This window comes from Oryctolagus cuniculus, chromosome 19, assembly GCF_051225735.1.
Source record: "Oryctolagus cuniculus isolate XC-2025 breed Fujian yellow rabbit chromosome 19, ASM5122573v1, whole genome shotgun sequence".
Taxonomy (NCBI): domain Eukaryota; kingdom Metazoa; phylum Chordata; class Mammalia; order Lagomorpha; family Leporidae; genus Oryctolagus; species Oryctolagus cuniculus.
In genome coordinates, this window is record NC_142885.1 from 46,943,332 (window position 1) to 46,965,513 (window position 22,182).

A 22,182-nucleotide genomic window follows, 5' to 3' on the forward strand; every position below is an offset into this window, starting at 1 on the left:
TCACTGGCCATGCTGGCATCCCATGTGGAGCCCTGGTTCAAGTCCCAGGTGCTCTGCTTCTGATCCAGCTTCCTGCTACTGCACCTGGAGAGACAGAAGAAGATGGGCCAAGTACCATGGCCCCTACCACCCATGTGAGAGACCAGGGAGGGAGTTCCTAGCTCCTGGATTTGGTGCTGGCCATTACTGCCATTTGAGGAGTGAACCAGTGTGTAGAAAACATCTCTCTGTCTGTCTCTGTCACTCAGCCTGTCAAATAAATAAATAATTTTTTTTAAAAAGAATCAGCTCATCGGGCTTCAGGGAGAATATGACTGTGGCCCCAAAACATCCAGGTCCTTGTCCTTTGAACATTCAGTGCTCCCTTCTGGGGCAAAAGAGGTTTGCAGATGTAAGCCAGAGGTCTTGAGATGGGAGGACAGTCCTGGGCTATCTGAGAGCTCAAAGTCAAAGTGTCCTCATCAGAGGGCAGCTGAGAGGGATTCAATTTCAGGAGGAAGAAGGGGATGCTGCCCTGAGTTGGCTGGATCCAGACTCTTGTCTCTGATGCAAGAAGTGTTTGGAGGATAAGACCCAGACAAAGGTGAGCAGAGAAGCAGATTTATTCACATACAAGGAGTGTGACAGGCCAGTGTTGTGGTGGTGGAGGGTTAGGCCTCTGCCTGCAGCAGCAACTCCCCATATGAGTGCTGCTTTAAGTCCCTGCTGCTCTGCTTCTGATCCAGCTCACTGCTAATGCTAATGCACCTGGGAAAGCAGCAGAAGATGGCCCAAGTGTTTGGGTCCCTGTGTCCATGTGGGAGACCCGCAAGAAGCTCCTGGCTTCAGGCTCCTGGCTTCAGCCTGGCCCAGCTCTGGCTGTTGTAGCCATTTGAGGAATGAACCAGCAGATGAAGCTGGTGTTGCAGGCAGTGGCTTTGCCAGCTATACCCAAACACTGGCCCCAAGCTGCTCACCTCAGCACTGCACAGTTTTAAGCACCATATCATGTTGCTGACTTTCAAATCATCCTTCTCAACCTTGTCTTACTCCCAAAACTCCAGACTAATGGAACCTCTACTTGGATATTAAGACAACCCAGGTTATATTTCTCCATAAACTTTCCTCCCTCACCCACTGGTTTGGTTTTCTCCATCCCAGGAAACTGCCCTACCCTCCACACAGTCACTGAGGATAAAACCACAGGTGCCAGTCTTGATTCATTTTTCTTTCACCCCACGCATCTAACCTGCCTTTAAGTCCTATTGGTTCTACTTATAACACCTGCCCTCAGTGCACCTGCTCTCCACTTACACTACCACTGAGCTTCCCCTGACCAGTGTATCTCTGGCTTGGATTACACAAGAATTTCGAAGACATCTCCCAGCTTCCACTGCTGGCTTGTACAATCAATTTTTGACACAGTAGCAGGGTGATCTTATAAAATCATGTCAGGTCACAACCTAAAACCTTTTCCTAGCGTACCTAACATTAAAAACCTTGCCATTAAACTCAGTTGAAAACCCAACAACTCACTTAGCTTTGCTTGAAAGGCCTCATGAAATCTGCCCCCAGCCCATTTCTGTGATTCACCTTGTACTCCAGCCACCTTCATCTGTCCCAAAAGGATCATACAGGACCTCTGTGCAGTAGCTGTGCCACCTGCCCCAAATGCTCCTACCCCGAGTATCTGCATATTGGGTTGTTTCTCATTGTTTAAGGATTAGTTTTCTGAGTTTTTTTTAATGCCATCTCCTCAGAAATGGCTTCCTAAAACAATCAACCACAGTATTTACCTTAGCAATATATGGATATTTTTACTCTTTGACCCAGTAATCAACATATGGGAACCTACCCTAAAGAAACTCTGACAAGGATAAGAAAGAGACAAATAGATGTTATATGCTTCCTGTTGGAATAATGCAATATCAATGATGAAACAGCTTTGAAATATAAACACACATGCACGAACATACACCACCCCCTTGAAGACATCCTTGATCCAACTACCAATCCACAGCAGATGCAGAGGGCAGAGGAGCACGCAGCCAACAAAGTCTAAAATGGGAACTAGCCAGATAAATGAGCTGTTTTCTATAGCAAAATAAATTACAAGGTGGGAGGACCACACATGAAGGAGGAATTGATATATTAGAGAAAATTTGAAGGAGAAATAATACAAGTTCAATGCTTGCTCCTTGTTTAGATTCTGAATCAAAAAAAGTTTAAATGAAGAGAGATAATTGATAAAATGTGAAACCTCTATGTTCCAATAATTAAATGCTTTAGGTGTGAGCCTGGCACTCCTGGGAACAGTTTAAAATGAGTGTGTACTCTTAGGTTTACATGGAAATATTTGTGGGTGAATCACTTAATGTGGGAGATTTGCTTCAGTGTCTTCAGAGCCAAGAAAATGGGTATATGAATATTACTAAAACAACATTGGGCACATGTTGGTAATTTTTTGAAGGTGAGTGACAGATGGAGGTGCAGTAGGCCAGTCTCTCAGCTTCAGTATGTTTGAAATTTTCCACAATAAAAGTTTAAAAGACAACAAATTGTTCATAACACTTTGAAAAACTTATCAACATATTAATGTACCTATATAGTTTTCCTAAAAGATGTATTTATTTGAGACCCAGAGTGACAGATAGTAGGGGCGGGGAGAGAGAGAGAGAGAGAGAAATTGATTTTCCATCCTCTGGTTCACATCTCAAAATGCCTGTAACAGCCAGGGGTAGCAGGGGCAGGCCAGGTTAAAGCCAGGAGTAAGGAATTCAATCCAGGTCTCCCATGTAGGTGACAGAAACCCAAATACTTGGGCCATCATCTGCTGCCTCCCAGGTGCATTAGCAGGGATCTGGGAAGCTGGATTGGAAGTGGAGGCAGGACTCCATCCCAGGAACTCTGATATGGGATTTGGGCATCCCAAGTGGCAGTTTAATTCTCTATGACACAAAGCCCACCCCACTATACAGTTCTTAATCACTCATTTTGCATTGCTGTCTACCTCCCAATAAAACATAGGTTCTCTAAGAGCAAGAACCTTACTAGTCTTTACTAGTATCCCCAGTGGCTGTAGCAGTGTCAGGTTCTTTATTAATATTGCTGAATGAAAAACATAAAATGCTGGGACTGCTTGTGGGATTTTAAGATTTTAACTCCGTGGCAGCCAGCAAAGAACGCTCAGGGTGCCATGAGTCGGAGGCCAGCAGTGGCCCACCTTCACTTCGATGAAGTCAGGATTCTCCAGGCTCAAGAGCTCAGCATAGGCCTGCAGTTCATCCACATTCCAGGCTTTCACCAGCGTCAGTCTGTACACAGTCCGTTGTTGCTGAAATGAAAGAAAAACCAACTTTGTTTTTGTCTTGGAGAAAGTCACCTATTAACATCTTCAGCAGATGCTCAGGCATTGTCAACCCACAGGGAACCTGCAGTTGAACCCACAATGAATATCCACAAATTGAAGTTTTACTTTGGAGAGAGGTTAAGGGTTCCACAATGCAGTAAGACTCCTGAAGGCACAGATAGTGACCTATTTCTCTTCTGTACCTTATATCATCCAACACTGTTAGACACCCACAGGGTCTTGATAGACTCACAATGAACTCAATTTCAGAAGGAACTGTGAATTGGCTGGAGAGTTTTCGGCTATGGAAAATACTTCAGGTAACCTTTAGGCTTTCAGGTAATGACATTCTACTTGGTAATGACAAGAATTATTGATTACTCTTGTCTTCTCTTTCTCATTATTTAATGATCTCTTGGCATTTCTTAATGGCAAGAAAAGGGCACAGTTAGGGGCTGTCATTGTTGCCATTTCCTTACCATGCATCAAGAAGTACTGGCTTTCTGAAAAGCAATTAGTCAATAATGAAAGCCTTGGAATGCCTGTACACTTTGGCTTTGTATATAGCTCACGTCTAGGATCCAAGGAAAATGGTGCTTTCCAAGCCTATTTGCTCATAAACTGTGTATTCAAAGTCCCTTTAAAAATACAGTATGGGGGTGGGCATGGTGGAAGGGCTGGTGAAGCTGCCACGTGGGACACTTGCATCTCATATCAGAGTGACTGCCTCTGGTTCCAATCCAGCTGATTGCTGTTTACCCTGGGAGGCAGTAGATGACAATGACTCAAGTACTAGGGTTCCTGCCACTCATGAGGGGAGACCTGAATGGAATTAATTCCAGGTTTCTGGCTTTGGCCCAGCCAGGCTCTTGTGGGCATCTCGGAATGAATCAGCAGATGAAGTGTCTCCCCCATCCCCACCACATTCTCTACTTTTCAAATGAATAAGTAAATGTAAATAGATAAATAAACACCCAACTCAGGCCTTGAATTACAAATATTTTTAAAAGATTTCAAATGTGGGGCCAGTACTGTGGCTCACTAGGTTAATCCTCTGCATCCCATATGGGTGCTGGTTCTAGTCCTGGTTGCTCCTCTTCCAATCCAGCTCTCTGCTGTGGCCCAGGAATGCAGTGGAGGATGGCCCAAGTGCTTGGGCCCTGCACCCACATGGGAGACCAGGAGGAAGCACCTGGCTCCTGGCTTTGGATCGGCATAGCTCCGGCCATGGCGGCCATTTGGGGGGTTGGCCAACAGAAGGAAGACCTTTCTCTCTGTCTCTCTCACTGTCTGTAACTCTACCTGTCAAATTAAAAAAAAAAAAAAAGATTTCCAATGCAGTATATAATGCAAGGAGAGAACTTCTCCAATGCCCAAATCTAACAAAAACGGCAAAAAACTGCAGACCAGTATCTCTTGTACTTATAGAGTAAGAAATCTTTTTTTTTAAGATTTATTTTATTTATTTGAAAGACAGAATTTCAGAGAGAGGTAGAGACAGAAAAAGAGGTCTTCCATCTGCTGGTTTACTCCCCAGTTGGTCGTAACGGCTGGCACTGTGCCAATCCAAAGCAGGAGCAAGGAGTCTTCCAGGTCTTCCACATGGGTTCAGGGGCCAAGGACTTGGGCCATCTTCTACTGCTCTCCCAGGCCATAGCAGAGAGCTGGATCAGAAGAGGAGCAGCCGGGACTAGAACTGGCTCCTATATGAGATGCCGGCACTTCAGCCCAAGGCATTAACCCACTGCCCCACAGCACCGGCCCTAGTAAAAAACTTATAGAAATTTTAGTAAATAAGTATCAGCACTGGGTTAAAGATTCTAGAAGGGAAAGATGATTCAGTATTAAGCTATATAGTAATACAGTGCATCACAGGAATAGCTCGATGCAGAAAAAGCATCTGATTATCATAAATATTTACAGGCATCTGACTTAATTTACATCATCCCTGCTTTAATTCAAAAGTCCAAATACACATTCTCAGTATAAAGGAAAACACTCTCCAATCAATAGTTAATGTCATACTTAGTGGTTAAAAAATTAGAGGCAACCCCACTTAGACAAACAGAAGGACATCCACTCTTTTTCCCTTCCTTCTTTTTTTTTAACACTTTCCTACAAGCTTTTAACAAAGCAATTATGCCAGAACAAGAATTATTGGAGCAGACAAAAAATAACTTATGATAAATATTATAACTGGCTTTTTGGACATCCAAGAGATTCAAAGACTACAAAAAGTCAATTAAAGCAAAGTGGTGGCTGGCACCACGGCTCAATAGGCTAATCCTCCACCTAGCGGCACCAGCACACAGGGTTCTAGTCCTGGTCAGGGTGCTGGATTCTGTCCCGGTTGCTCCTCTTCCAGGCCAGCTCTCTGCTGTGGCCCGGGAAGGCAGTGGAGGATGGCCCAAGTGCTTGGGCCCTGCACCCACATGGAAGACCAGGAGGAAGTACCTGGCTCCTGGCTTTGGATGGTGCAATGCGCTGGCTGTAGCAGCTATTTGGAGGGTGAACCAACAGAAAAGGAAGACCTTTCTCTCTGTCTCTCTCTCACTGTCTAACTCTGCCTGTCAAAAAAAAGTGATATTTAGTTATGAGAATGAAGTCTGGCAGCAGTTAAGTCATACAAAGTATTAGCTATTATACACCAGCAATGATGATTATGAAATACAAGGCAAAGAAAATTCTACTTATAAAATACATTTATAAAATATCTAGTGATTACTTTATGAAAGAACATGCAGGATGATGAAAAAATACATCTTTCTGAGAGACCAAGATAAAAACTTGTCTATGTGGAGAGCAATGATGGATTTAGAAATATAATGGAATTGCAAGGAACAATAAAGACAATAGCAGGAGTTAGCAGTAAGTCAGCACTTACTAGGTGCCAGTTGTTGTTATACAGTGCTCTGTATCTTAGCAAAGATTCTACTATTTGTCTAATCTTTATAACAAATCTTACAAAATAGATTGGACTGTCATCTTCATATACAGATAAGAAAGGCCAGGAGTTGTTAAGTAACCTGCCCAGAGTTACACAGCTGGAAAGCACCAATGCAGGAGTGCCAACCCAAGCAGTAGGAATCCAGGGAGGGCCCTCTCTCATTTCCCCAAGCCTTTAACAGTTGTGACATAAAGCCATGAACAGAAATGTGCACAAAACATGAGTGGATAGCTCAAGGAGTTACCATAAATACCCTTCACCCAGATGTCCTCCTGCTAATCCCATTCTACTCCTTCTACCTAAGATACCTAATATCCCAACTTACACATGGTAGTTTGTTCTTTTGCCTGTGTTTAAAATTTATATAGATGGAATATACATTTATTTTGGTCAGGCTTCTATCATCAACACCATGTTTGTAAAACTCACCCATGTTGTGTATGTCACTCACATATGTAGGCATTTGTTTATATACTTTTGTTATCTAGTATTTCATGGCATGAATATATAACAATTTACTTAACTACTGCCTGTTGGTAGACATTTGTATTACCTCTAGGGTTTAGCTATTAAACAGAAAAACAGTCTACGGCCATACCACCCTGAACGCGCCCGATCTCGTCTGATCTCGGAAGCTAAGCAGGGTCGGGCCTGGTTAGTACTTGGATGGGAGAAAAACAAAACCAAAAAATCTGACAAAACTGCAATTAATAACATTAGAGTTTATTTCTGCTTATTAAAAGACATCATATGAAATGCTATTGTGATATATATTTTGTGTCTGTGTCTGACTACTTTCAATGATTCTGATGTTTGTGGGAGTCATTTAGGGCTGTTCTATGTAGCTGTAAATACATTTTTATTGCCACTTAGTACTTCATTGTGTGAATATAATAAATAGTGAAGGACTTTTTGCCTCCCCCAATCCCTGCCTCACTTTGCATCCCTTACAAAATGACACTGCTGTCATCCCATACAAAATGACACATACTGTCCGGATGCACAAGTGCACATATTTTCTAAATATACCTAAGTATGGATACAATGCCTCCAAGGATGCACATGTGTTTGTGTTCAACTTTACCAGAAGTTGCAAACTGATTTCAGAAGTGGCTTTATTATCCTCCTACCTGCAGTGTATCAGTCCAGTTTCTCATCTTCAACAACACTTAGTGTTGTTAGTCTTTTACATTTTAACCACTCTTACATTGCTTTGTTTTCCAGTTATCTGATGACTAATGAAGCTGAGTATGTCTCCAAGTTATTTATAGCATTATATGTGAGAAGTACTTGTTCAAGTATCTTGAATATTTCTCTAGTGGAATATTTGTCTTTTTCCTACTGATTCTTGACAAATTCTTATTATTTTCTGTATAGAACAGTTCTGTTATAAATATATTGGAAATATTCCCATCTACTTGGACTTTCCTTTTCTCTTCACGACTTCTGATCAACAGATATTCCTGCTTTTAGTATATTCCACTTTTCTTTCTTCTCTTTCATGATTATGGCTTCCTGTGTCATTTTAAAGAACCTATCCATATATCAGAAGTACAAAGATAATCCCTTATCTGGCTTCTTTCCAGGAGCTTTATAATTTTTTTGTCTTTTACAAGTATGCTTAACATCCAACAAAGCTGACTTCTGTGTGTGGTACTAAGGGGTCAAGTGTATCTTCCATAGGGATATTCAATTGTAATAAGTATAATAAAATTAGTGTTTATGCATGTGAGAGTCTACTTTTTCCTCCATGCTGTTTCAATAATCTAATTCTTTATGCTTGTCCCAGTATTACACTGTTTTAAAAACCTTTGCTTTATAATAAGGTGTGATATCCAACAGAGCTAGTGATTCTCAACTAGGTGCAATTTTGCACCATAGGGGACATATCTTAAGAAATTTTTTTTGGTTTTCACAAGTGGAGACTGCTATTGACATCTAGTGGGTGGGCCAAGACCACTGACCAACATCCCACAATGCACAGTCCTCCCCTCCTTTCCCTACAAAGAATTATCTGGCCCAAGAGGTCAATGGTGCCAAAGTTGAGAAATCCTATATTAGAGAAAATCCTATTATCCTTCTTCAAGACATTTTTGGCTATTCTTGGTCCTTTGCATATCCATAACCATTTTATAATCGGCTCACTAACTTCCACAATTATACACAATCCTTTGTGATTTTGTCTAAAGTGGGACTGAATCTATAATCTGGTGTTGTCCCACAGACATATAATGTGAGTCATAAACACGAGCCACACAGGTAATTTAAAAATTTTCTTGTGGTCAGACTGAAAAAGTAAAAAGTTAGGGGCTGGTGCTGTGCCATAGTAGGTCAGGCCTCTGCCTACAGTGGCAGCATCCTATGTGGGGACTGGTTTGTGTCCCGGCTGCTCCTCTTTTGATTCAACTCCTTGCTTATGGCATGAGAAAGCAGTGGAAGAAGGTCCAAGTGCTTGGGCCCCTGCACCCACGTGGGAGACCTGGAAGAAGCAACTGGCCATTGTGGCTATCTGGGGAACGAGCCAGAGGATGAAAGACCTTTCTCTCAGTCTCTCACTATCTGTAACTCTGCCTCTCAAACAAATAAATAAAATCCTTAAAAAAGGAAAACTTTTTGGCCTTCTGGTAAAGAACAAGTGAAAAAGTAACAAATTAACAGGTGAACTTAATTTATAAAATACCTTTTAAGGGTGAGCATTTTAAGCAGTTAAGACAGCACTTAGGATGCTTGTGTCCCAAATCAGATGTCTGACTTCCATATCTGGCTTCTGAATCCAGCTTCCTGGCAACACAGAGCCTAGGAGAAAATGACGATTGCTCAAGTAACTGGGTTTCTTCTACCCAGGTGGGAGACCAATTATGTTCCAGGCTCCTGGCTTTGGCCCAGCCCAGCCCTGGCTGTTAAAGGAATTTGGGGAGCAAATAGCACATGGGATTCTGCTCGCTCGCTCTCTCTCTCTCTCTCTCTCTCTCTCTCTGAAAGAAATTTCCTGTATGTAACAACATATCCAAAATGCAAGTACTGCCATCTCAAGAAGCAATCAATATATAAAAACTACCAGGATATTTAATATTCTTTTCTCTGATACTCAATCTTTGAATTCCAGCATATAACTCATATTTACAACACGGCTCAATTTGGAGCTACATTTCAAGTACTGAATACAATAGTCACATGTATCCAGTGGCTACTATAATTGAAACCATCAGTTTATGGAGAAATGGTACATTTATAATTCCGGATTTGCCAAAATCGTGTCCTTTATTTGGATCCTTTAAAATTTCTTTTATTTTTTTATTTCTTTAAAGATTTATTTACTTATTTGAAATTCAGAATTACACACAGAGAGAGGAGAAGCAGAGAGAGAGAGAGGTCTTCCATTTACTGGTTCACTCCCCAAATGGCTACAACTGCTGGAGTTGTGCCGATCCAAAGCCAGGAGTCAGGAGTCAGAAACTTCCTCTGTGTCTCCCACGTGGGTGCAAGGGCCAAAGACTTGGGTCATCTTCTACCGCTTTCTCAGGCCATTGCAGAGAGCTGGATCAGAAGAGGAGCAGCCAAGACTAGAACCGGCACCCATATGAGATGCCGGCACTTCAGGCCAGGGCGTTAACTCACTGTGCCACAGTGCCAGCCCCCCTTTAAAATTTCTTAATAGGTTCCAGCATTGTGGCACAGTGGCTCAAGCTCCTGCCTAGTACCCCATATGAGTGTAGGTTCAAGTCCCGGCTGTTCCAGTAGGACCAGATGGAGTTTTAGTCTAGACCAGCACTGGCTATTGTGGGCATTTGGAGAGTATCTCTGTTTCTCTGCCTTTCAACCACAATAAAAATAAATTTAATTTTTTTTCAAATTTATCCTTTTTGGGTTTCTTAACTGTGATTTCTTGTACTGCCTCAATTTTCTATGCTAAATGGGTAAAAGTTTTGCAATGGGAAAAACTAGCATATAAAAGTTAATCTGATAAGTGTGATGGTAGTATGGTCATGAGATTCCATGAGTGTGAAGGAGAGTTCTGACAAGAGATGGCCCAAGTGTTTGAGTCCCTGCCACCCATGTGGGAAACCCAGATTGGGTTCTAGGCCCCTGGCTTTAGCCTGGCCCATGCCTGGCTTTTGCTATGACTTACAAAGAGGACCAGCAGATAGAAGATTTGTCTGTCTCTCTGCCTTCCAAATAAACACAAAAAAACAATAAATAAAATCTTTAAAAAGACAAGAGGGAGATGATATTTTCCTCCTAAACAAGCAACAAGAAAAAAGAGAAAGCACTGGATGACTACTGGGCAGAGGGATGGAGGAAAGCCAGTTAAGTCAGAACCAATGGGAGGAAGCAAGACCTCTGGTACAAGGCTGAGATCCACATTCTCCCCGGTTCTGGCATAGAGTTGTCCTCTGCAGGGTTGGCTATGTTATCCTGAAAGCTGGAAGATGATTGGAGAAGACTCTCAATGGACATGATGGCTAAACTTTACTAAAAGTAATTTTTTAAAGTAAAAATTTATGGTATATTCTTCAGAACAAGTTTACACTGATGGCAAGGTGTGTTTAGGAATGTACATGTGCATTCAGGGTCCCTGGACCTTCTCTGTCAAAACTGTTTGTAATACCTTAACTCAGGGGAGGAGGAGAGTCAATCAAGTCTGAAGCATGAGCTAGAGATTCAAGTCAGTGGCAGAGAAACAAAGAAGCAAACTGTAGATTCCAATTTCCAATTTATTACTGACATACACTTTCAGGAAGAGAAGATAAGGTAAGGTAGAAATATGCAAGAGATGACAAATGGTAACTTCTCTGCCAGAGGACAGTCACATGATGTGACAGGCCTCCTACCGGGCACACTAGCCCAATGGAACACAAGTGGGGCTGGAACAGGGTAGGCCCCCCAGGCAGGGCCAGGCCAGGTGCTGGGGGGCTGAGCACAGGGAGGCTGCACCCAGACAAGAACACGCTCTGTTGAGCAGGGGCATGAGAGGCAAGCAAGGCACCATTTTCCCAAGCATCCTAAAACCAGGCTTAAGAGAGGTCAGATTCTCACCCAGTGCATGAGTATCCCAAAGAAAGGCAAGGACGGGAGGGCAAAACTTAGGAAGCAAAGTTAGGAACTCTCCCTGGTGCTTACTTGGGAACCAATAGTTCCTTCTACAGAGGGAGAGGAGGAAAGGGACTCTCCTCAAAGGTGGGAATAGATCCTAATTGCTTTTTCCAATTTGAGTTAAACATTCCCTGGTAAAGTGCATCTTCCCTGGGGAAGAAGAAATTCTTACAAATGCAATAATTTTCATGTCTGTCTGTAGTTTCAAGCATGGCTTGTCAGAGGATTATGCTTACACAATATTAAAACTGTTCACTGCAGAGCAAACATTCATTGTGTAAGCCTGGAGGATTTCTGATTATACAGATGATCAGTCAATGATAAAATACAGGTAATGGTGTTAATTTCTTGTTGAATGTGAATTTTCCCTTTGGGGAGCTTGCTCAATGTAACAGTTCCAAAGATTTTTTTTCATTTCTTTAAACTTTTATTTAATGAATATAAATTTCCAAAGTGCGACTTATGGATTACAATGGCTTCCCCCCCATAACGTCCCTCCCACCCACAACCCTCCCCTTTCCCACACCCTCTCCCCTTCCATTCACATCAAGATTCATTTTCAATTCTCTTAATATACAGAAGATCAGCTTAGTATACATTAAGTAAGGATTTCAACAGTTTGCTCCCACACAGAAACATAAAGTGAAAAATAATAGATGATTTTTTTTAAATGATGATGAAATCAGATCAGACCTATTGTCATGTTTAATCCCAGTGAGAGTCAAGTTGGGAATTGATAATTTCTTTTTTTTTTTTACAGAAGATCAGTTTAGTATGCATTAAGATTTCGACAGTTTGCACCCCCATAGAAACACAAAGTGAAATATATTGTTTGAGTACTCGTTATAGCATTAAATCTCAATACACAGCACATTAAGGACAGAGATCCTACATGAGGAGTAAGTGCACAGTGACTCCTGTTGTTGACTTTACCAATTGACACTCCTGTCTATGCCATCAGTAGTCTCCCTATGCTCCGGTCATGAGTTTCCAAGGCTATGGAAGCCCTCTGAGTTCTCCGTTTCTTATCTTGTTTAGACAAGGTCATAGTCAAAGTGGAGGTTCTCTCCTCCCTTCAGAGAAAGGTACCTCCTTCTTTGAAGACCTGTTCTTTCCACTGGGATCTCACTCACAGAGATCTTTTGCCAGAGTGTCTTGGCTTTCCATGCCTGAAATACTCTCATGGGCTTTTCAGCCAGATCTGAATGCCTTTAGGGTTGATTCTGAGGCCAGAGTGCTATTTAGGACATCTGCCATTCTATGAGTCTGCTGAGTATCTCACTTCCCATGTTGGATCACTCTCCCCTTTATTTATTCTATCGGTTAGTGTTAGCAGGTACTAGACTTGTTTATGTGCTCTCTTTGACTCTTAGTCCTTTCATTATGATCAATTGTGAACTGAAATTGATCACTTGGAATAGTGAGATGGCATTGGTACATGCCACCTTGATGGGATTGAATTGGAATCCCCTGCTATGTTTCTAACTACCATTTGGGGCAAGTCAGTTTGAGCATGTCCCAAATTATACATCTCTTCCCTCTCTTATTCCCACTCTTATGTTTAACAGGGATCACATTTCAGTTAATATTCAACACTTAAGAATAACTGTGTATTAATTACAGAATTAAACCAGTCATATTAAGTAGAACAGACAAAAAAACTACTAAGAGGGATAATGTATTAAGTTGTTCATTAACAGTCAGGGCTATGCTGATCAAGTCACCATTTCCCATAGTGTCCATTTCACTTCAACAGGTTTCCTTTTTGGAGTTCAGTCAGTTGTCACCGATCAGGGAGAACATATGGTATTTGTCCCTTTGGGACTGGATTATTTTACTCAGCATGATGTGTTCCAGATATGTACTCTTTATAATACTATACTGCAGTAAGAAACAATGAAATCCAGTCATTTGCAACAAAATGGAGGAATCTGGAACACATCATGCTGAGTTTCAAAGATTTTATTTAAAATCTGTTTAACATCAGTCAAAGCAGCTCCTAAAGTCAAAAGAAGAAAAGGTGCTGGACTTTGGTTAGATTCAAGTAAAACGGAATCTGGGTACAGGTGTCACGTGAAAGATGACAGTGGAATTGCCCTTTGAAGGACACACTTATCATTGTTATGTTGCCATCCATTTTTGTTAAAATAAATTAGGAATACAAACTGGTTCACATATGAATTTGAATAAAGCCTACTTTTTTATTTGGAGATTCATTTTACTAGTAAATTTAATCTATTTTAAGTTGATTATTACTGTGAGGTTTTCCAAATGCAGTATTGCATCTCATAGAGAGAGAAGTGGCGCAATATTATGGACTGTATATTTGGAGGTGCAGGCATTTGGTGCAATGGCTTAGGATGTTACTTGGGACACCCACATCCCATACTGGATTGCCTGGTGCTAGTCCCAGCAGCTCTGCTTCTGATCTAGCTTCCTGCTAATATGTACCCGGAGAGGCAGCATAGGATGACTCAAGTATTTGGGACCATGTCACACACAGAGGAGATCCAGATGGAGTTCCAGGCTCCTGGCTTCTTGGGTATGAAGGTCATTTGGGGAGTAAATCAGGAATGGGAGATCAATCTCTCTCTCAAATAAAAAGAAAATGAAAATACAAACAAATGGAATATGGGATTCAATTATTTAATTCAGGCAAACATTTTAGCCACTTGTTATTTGTGCCATAGTGAGGTTTGTCAAAATGTCAATAAATCAGTATGTTATGATTCCATACGTTTTCTATTTTAGTTTCAATTAAGAGTCAGCAATTTCCCTCCAGTAGTGGGCAGGAATCTACGACATGGAGGGAGGTGAGAACTCAAAAGTAACTTCACTCTGAATGTGCAACTGGAGTGTATAACAAGAGAGCCAGGCATTCAGCTCTAAAGTTTAGGCCAGATCTTTGTGATAAAATTCCAGGTTGGGTTTTAACATTTGCTTTCTTTGAGAAGAAGGGTACATGAATTGAAAACTTCAGTCCAAAGCCCAGATGTAAAGTGTAACTCTTATGAAAGGAATTCAGGGAGAAATGGAATAATTATAAACTAGAAAAGTTCTGAGTAGGTAGGAAGGATGGGTGAAAAGAAGGAAAAATATAAGATGAGGACAAGGGGACAGAGTGGCAATGAAGCCAGTGGACTCTGGAGTCTGCATGCAGCAGGTATGCTGTTTGTGCCTCTGGGAAACCAGAACAGTGCCAACACCTTATTGAACTACTGGAAAAATCCAAAGAACTAAAGCAAGTAAACCAGGCCTTGCACATAGTGCAATGCAAATAAATTTCAAGTACTGTCATGCCACCCCTCCCACAGCACTGATTCACTGGCCCATGCAAGCATTTGACTCAGCCAAGAGTCACTGGTTCTCATTAGGGGGATAAGGCTCAGTATAAAGCAGAGCCCTCTCTCCTGGAATTTACATTCTATTTAGCAAAGGAACAAACCCTGATTCAGAAAAGAGATGAGCAATAATGGTTAACATGGAACCACCAGGCAGAGGTAGAACATATTATTCCTGAATTTTGCACTGTCTCTTCAATCCATGAAAGCCAAACTGAATATTGACCAAGTTGTATGCTTTTGAAAATATGAAACCTGAAGTTATGCATGCCCAGACACAACACTTGTAATTTTAAAACAATCTGTCACTGATAACCATTGCTTCTAAAAGCAACAGAACAATGAAACAGGTACCACCACTACTAGACATTAAGTAATCTAACAAACACCCTATAGAAACCATACTTCATCTTGGAACAACTTTAATCGACTAAGTTTTACACTTTTAATGAGAGACAGAACAAATGGTGCCATTATGATAAATCAAATGAGGAAGAAAAATTAAATTCCAAGTTATAACTTGTGTGGCAGTCAAATGAAGCATTCTTTTTTTTAAGATTTATTTATTTATTGGAAAATCAGAGTTATACAGAGAGAGGAGAGGCAGGGAGAGAGAGAGGTCTTCTGTCCGATGGTTCACTCCCCAGATGGCTGCTCTGGCCGGAGCTGAGCCAATCCAAAGCCAGGAGCCAGGAGCTTCTTCCAGGTCTCCCACATGGGTGCAGGGGCCCAAGGACTTGGGTCATCTTGGTATTGCTTTCCCAGGCCATAGCATAGAGCTGGATTGGAAGAGGAGCAGCCAGGACTAGAACCAGTGCCCATATGAGATGCCAGCACTTCAGGCCAGGGTGTTAACCCACTGCACCACAGCACCAGCCCCCAAATGAAATGTCCTTTACAGTCAAAACAGCTGAGCAGGAAAACTGTTGTAGGATGATCCCCAAAACAGATCAATTAACCAACCAATTTAAACCTCATTTAACCACTGAAAATGTAGATAAAGCAACAAAACCAATCAGGAGCAAACTGTGCTGCACAAATGCTCTAAGACTCAGTGAAGGAAATCTGGTCTGGCAGGAAAAGAAATCCTAAAAAGGAAACCCAACAAGCATTTACAGTGCTTGCTTCTGGGGAACAGGAGGGAGTAAGAGGCGGGAGGTAGGTCTATTGCTAGCATTTCTTTTAAAACAAACCTAACTGTACCTTTAAAAGAAAAAGATATTTTTACAAATTGTAAATCAAACAAAAACCTAACCAAACATATAGTTCAGAAGTATACTTGATTAAAGCATCGACATATCAGACACCAGACTAAGACAACCTGATAAAAATGTGTAAGAGATATGAATGGACAATTCAAAGAAAAATGAATGCAAATCAATTTTAAACAGATGAAATGATACTCAGTCTCCTTCACAGTAAAAACAAATACAAATTAAAGCTACAATGACATACTGTTTCTAAACTTTGAGAGAAAAATTCCCCAAATTGACAACACTATTTGTGAGCTGGTAAGAAAATGGATCCATACATGCTATCAGTGGGAACACAAAACAATACAAACCCTGTAAGAGGGTAATTCTTTTTAAAGATGTATTTATTTATTTGAAAAACACCATTCACTGGAAAATAAGATTGAGCAGGGTTTTTAGTGCAAAATGTAAGGATTTTAGAACATTTCACTGTCTTACTAAACAAAAGGCCTAAATAAACAAAATATCAACTACTCTTCTTAGATGTGAGGTCACAGGGCCAGCTGCTGCCCCCACAACTGAGACCCAGGGGCAGCAGCAGGCTCTGCGGGAATCATGGCTGCAGCAGAGAGCCTGGAACTGTAACTGACCAGCAGCTGGAGGCCTAGCTTGGGCAAGTTTGAGAGTGAAAAACTCCAGAGGGGCCCAGTCCTTAGGGACCTGCACACCTTTGTGTTTTACTTCCTGGAATTTATCAGGTTCTCATACTGAATTATCAGAGAAAGGTCTTACACTTCCAGCAGGGGGAAGGGAAAAGAAGCCACTGTGAACTATGAAGAGCTTTCTATTCCTTTCAAAAGATCTGTCCTCTCTAGAGAAACTATCTAACCAGAACCTAATCTGCAGAGGTTTGATAAGAGCCTAACTGAACTAGAAGAGAAACACTGCACTCAAATTCCCTCCAGCCATCCAGTCCCATCTATGAGGGATGAGGGTCTGAGAAGCCTGGTGAAGTTTAGTCCAGAGCATAGGCTCGACACAGCACATAGAACTGGAGGCCTGTGAGACTAATCACAGGCTATAGAGCTGCTGTAAATAGGCTCTCAGCACTGTAGTGCTATGGTGCAGGGTGAGGGGAAAACAAAACTAAAGTAATAAAGTCTTAATTACAGCAGTTCCTTTTAACCAGTACATCAAGGCTTTCTCGCAACAAAAAATTACAAGACAGACTAAAAGACAAAAATAAATAAATGAAGTTTAAATAGACTGGACATGCATGAGAACCCAAGTCAGATATGGCAAGAATATTGGAGACACTACATCAAGAATCTTATTTAGAAGCTATGATTTATATGCAAGGGTTTTAAAGGAAAAAGTAGAAAACCTATAAGAACAGATGGCTGCTATAAGCAGAAATATCGAAATTTTAGGAAAAAAATAAAAATAAATGCTAGGTGTGGAAAACATGGTAACAGAATGATGAATGTCTTTGATGGGATTATTAGTGTATCAACTGAGGAGAGAAATTCTGAGCTGGAAGATATATCAGTAGGAACCTCCAAGATGAAAAGAGAAATAAGATTGAAAAATACAGAATAAAATAGCTGGGAATTGTGCAACAGCTCTAAAAGATGAAGCATCTGTGTAATGAGAATTACAGAAGACACAGAACCAATATTTGAAGACTAATGATTGAGAATTTCCCCAGTTAATGTCAGACACCAAACCACAGATACAAGGAGCAAAGAGAACACCCAGAAGGATAAATGCCAAAAGAACTAAACTGAGGTAGCAAATGGAAACTTTCTCTCTGTTGCTCTTTCCTTAGATAGATAGATAGATAGATGACAGATAGATAGATAATTTTAAAAAATCAATAGAGAATTAGTTCTGAAAGAAGTCATATAAAGAAACATTTTACCTATAGAGAAGCAGAGATACGAATTACATCAACTCAGAAACCAGGCAAACATGGACAACATTCACTGAAATATTGAAAGTACTGAGAGAAATACATCATGATCTAGAACTTGATCATGAACTGGATCTGGAACTATGAAATTATCCTTAAAGGCTGAAAGAGAAATATAAGACTTTCTCAAACAAAAATCAAGAGAATTTGTGGCCAGTAAACATGTTTTACAAGAATTCTCAAAAGTTCTTCAGAGATGCTTGGTATGGATTCAGATTTACCTCTCTCTCTTCTAGATAGGACCCTCACTCTCCTATGCATCTTTTTCACTGAATAAAAGCTTAAAATGTAAAAACAAATTTCTTCAGAAAGAAAGAAAATGATAAATCCATAATTCAGATATAATTAGAGAAGGAAAAATCACAGACTGAATAATGTAAAATAAAAAGCTTTATTTTTTATTCTTAGTTAATTTAATGAGTAACAGAATGTTCAAAATAATAGTAAAGACGTATTTGACTCCGTATACTTATGTGAGTGTGTTTTTTGTGTGTATAAATGTTTGAACATGATTACATGTAAGTTATATGAACACAGCAAGGGCATTCAGACAGGAGAGAGGAATTAGGAATACTTTGTCATAAGGTACTTTCACTACTTGTGAAAGAGTATATTGTTGACATTATCTCGGGAGAGCAGCAAGATGGCGGAATAGCGGGGGAGCACACTGATGGTCCGGGAAGAGACAGTTTGAAAGGAGTGGAGGAGATACTGCAGGTTCGGGGATGGGTAGGGGGGAAGCAGCAGAGGAAACTCTTCCGGAACTAGTGAATCACGGTGGACCTGCATGGAGGGCTTGGGAGCCCACAGTTCGAGACACCAGAGGCAGACTCAATGCACCAGCGCTGGAACACGAGGTGAGCCGAACCTCAGTGGCCTGGACACCAGCGGGCAGGCAGAAAGAGGAGACTGGAGGAAACGAGGCTTGAAACCCCGTGGGGAAAAGTTCACCAGGCTAACTGGAAGAGAGAGGAAAAAAAAGAAAAGTGACTGATACGGACACAAGTTTCTCTCTCTCCACTCACCTCTCAAAGGGGAGCAAGACAAAAAGCGGGTGCCATTTTGGACATACGTCATAAGTAGGGCAACCTCGGGTCTGCACTGGCCCTCAGCCTAGCAGAAAAACCTGACTCTGGCGGAGGTGAAATAGCGGGAGAATAGGACCTAGTGAATGTGTGGTGCTAATAAACTGAGACTGAGAAAAAGAGATGGTGGGGGAGAGAACTCACGGAATTCACATGAGTACTCTCCAGAGACGCTACAATTCAGTAACCTTGGCAACCCAGTGGGAGACTGCAGGGGAATTTGAGCCCACACTGTGTGGTCTTTGGGAAAGAGCTTCCGATCTCTGGCTCCTGTAGGTATATCATTCGCCTGCTAACTACCTCCAATTCTGCTCAGCTGTGTGAAATTACTTCCCTTTTGAATCAAAAAAAAAAGAAAGAAAGAGAGAGAGAGAGAGAGAGATTTACCATGCCTACCCTGGGAGTGTCAACTTTGGCACACTCTTAAACCTGAGGAACCAAACAGAGCTCTCAGACCACACCCATCTCAAGCCTCTAAGGCTCCATCAAAAGCAGATAGTCCACTTAATACAGTCATAGTATAACAAGAAAAAACACAACAGTGAGGGAAGAAGAATCCAAAGATATCTCCACGATGCCAAGCAACAAATGCAAAAACCGAGGAAACAAGAACAAGATATTATGACACGCCCAAATGAACAAGACACCCCAAGCCAAGATTATGAAAATGATGAGATGGAAGAAATGCAAGATACGGATTTCAAAAAATTTATGATAAGAACAATTAGAAGTCTTCAAAAACAAATGCTTGAGGTACGGAATTCCTTACTGGACTGGATAGAAAATCTCCTTTGAGAAAATGAAATCTTAAGGAGGAATCAAAATGAAACGCAGAAACTAGTAGAACAGGAAAGTGTGATAGTGAAGAGAAATCAAAATGAAATGAAGAACACAATAGATCAAATGACAAACACATTAGAGAGCCTTAAAAACAGAGTCAGTGAAACAGAAGAGAGAATATCGGACTTAGAAGACAGAGCACAGGAAAACATACAGTCAAACCAAAGAAAAGAAGAGGAAATTAGAAATCTAAAAAAATATTGTTGGGAATCTACAGGATACTATTAAAAAAACCAACATTTGGGTTCTAGGAGTTCCTGAAGGCATGGAGAAGGAGAAAGGATTAGAAGGCCTTTTTAGTGAGATACTTGCAGAGAACTTCCCGGGTTTGGAGAAGGACAGAGGCATCCTAGTACAGGAAGCTCATAGAACCCCTAGTAAACATGACCAAAAGAGATCCTCACTACGACACGTTGTAATCAAACTCACCACAGTGAAACATAAAGAAAAGATTCTAAAATGTGCAAGAGAGAAATGTCAGATTACTCTCAGAGGATCTCCAATCAGGCTCACAGCTGACTTCTCATCAGAAACCCTACAAGATAGAAGGGAATAGTGAGACATAGCCCAGGTACTAAGAGAGAACAACTGCCAGCCCAGAATATTATATCCTGCAGAGCTCTCATTTGTAAATGAAGGTGAAATAAAGACCTTTCATAGCAAACAGAAATTGAAAGAATTTGTCACCACTTGTCCAGCCCTGCAAAAGATGCTTAAAGATGTGTTACACAGAGAAACACAGAAACACAGTCATCATTATGAAAGAAGGTAAAGGAAGGAAACCTCACACCAAAAGATCACAGGGAATTCAAAGCATATATTGGAAAATATCTTTGGCAAATGGCAGGGCAAAGTTGCTACTTATCAATAGTCACATTGAACGTTAATGGCCTCAACTCTCCAGTTAAAAGATCCAGACTGGCTGAATGGATTAAGGAACAAAACCCATCTATTTGCTGCTTACAAGAAACACATCTTTCCAACAAAGATACATACAGACTGAAAGTGAAAGGCTGGAAAATGATACACCATGCCAACAGAAATGAAAAAAGAGTGGGCGTAGCCATCTTAATATCGGACAACATAAACTTTAACACAAAAACTGTTAAGAGAGACAAGGAGGGGCACTATATAATGATTGAGGGATCAATTCAACAGGAAGATACAACGATTATCAATGTGTATGCACCTAATTACAGGGCACCGGTTTATTTAAAAGATTTCTTAAGGGACTTAAAGGGAGACTTAAACTCCAATAAAATAGTACTGGAGGACTTCAATACTCCACTCTCAGAAACAGACAGATCAACAGGACAGAGGATCAACGGGAAAACAGTAGATTTAAATGACACTATAGCCCAAATGGATCTAGCAGATATCTACAGAACTTTTCATCCTACACATAAAGCATTTACATTCTTCTCAGCAGTACATGGAGCCTTCTCTGGGATTGACCACATACTAGGCCATGGAACAAATCTCAGCAAAACAAGGGAGTAGGAATCGTACAATGCAGCTTCTCAGACCATAAAGGAGTGGGATTGGAAATTGGCAACTCAGGAATCCCTGGAGCATAGGAAGACGCATGGAGATTGAGCAGCATGCTCCTGGATGAACAATGGGTCATGGAGGAAATCAAAGGAGAAATAAAAGGCTTTCTGGAAGTAAAGAGGATAACAGCACAACATATCAAAACTTGTGTGATACAGCAAAAGCAGTATTAAGAGGAAAGTTTATATCAATAGGTGCCTACATCAAGAAATTGGAAAGGCACCAGGTAAATGAGCATTCAGTTCATCTCAGGGACCTGGAGAGTCTGCGGCAAGCCAGACCCAGAACTAGTAGGAGAAGATAAATGATTAAAATCATAGAAGAAATCAACAGGATTGAATTAAAAAAAATACAAAAAATCAGCCAAGCGAAGAGCTGGTTTTTTGAAAAAATAAACAAAATTGACACCCCATTGGCCCAACTAACTAAAAAGAAAAGAGAAAAGACCCAAATCAATAAAATCAGAGATGAAAAAAGAAATGTAACAACAGATACTACAGAAATAAAAAGAATCATCAGAAATTACTACAAGGACTTGTATGCCAGCAAACAGGGAAACCTATCAGAAATGGATAGATTCCTGGACACATGCAACCTACCTAAATTGAACCAGAAAGACATCGAAAACCTAACAGACCCATAACTGAGACAGAAATTGAAACAGTAATAAAGGCCTTCCCAACAAAGAAAAACCCAGGACCAGATGGATTCACTGCTGAATTCTACCAGCCATTTCAAGAAGAACTAACTCCAATTCTTCTCAAACTAATCAGAACAATCGAAGAAGAGGGAATCCTCCCAAATTCTTTCTATGAAGCCAGCATCATCTTA

At 40.9% G+C, this 22,182-nt stretch overlaps 1 pseudogene; it reads right to left on the reverse strand.

The window, feature by feature from the left end:
• LOC127491465 (MSL complex subunit 3-like) overlaps nt 1–22,182 on the reverse strand; it is an 85,698-nt pseudogene that overhangs the window by 14,335 nt on the left and 49,181 nt on the right.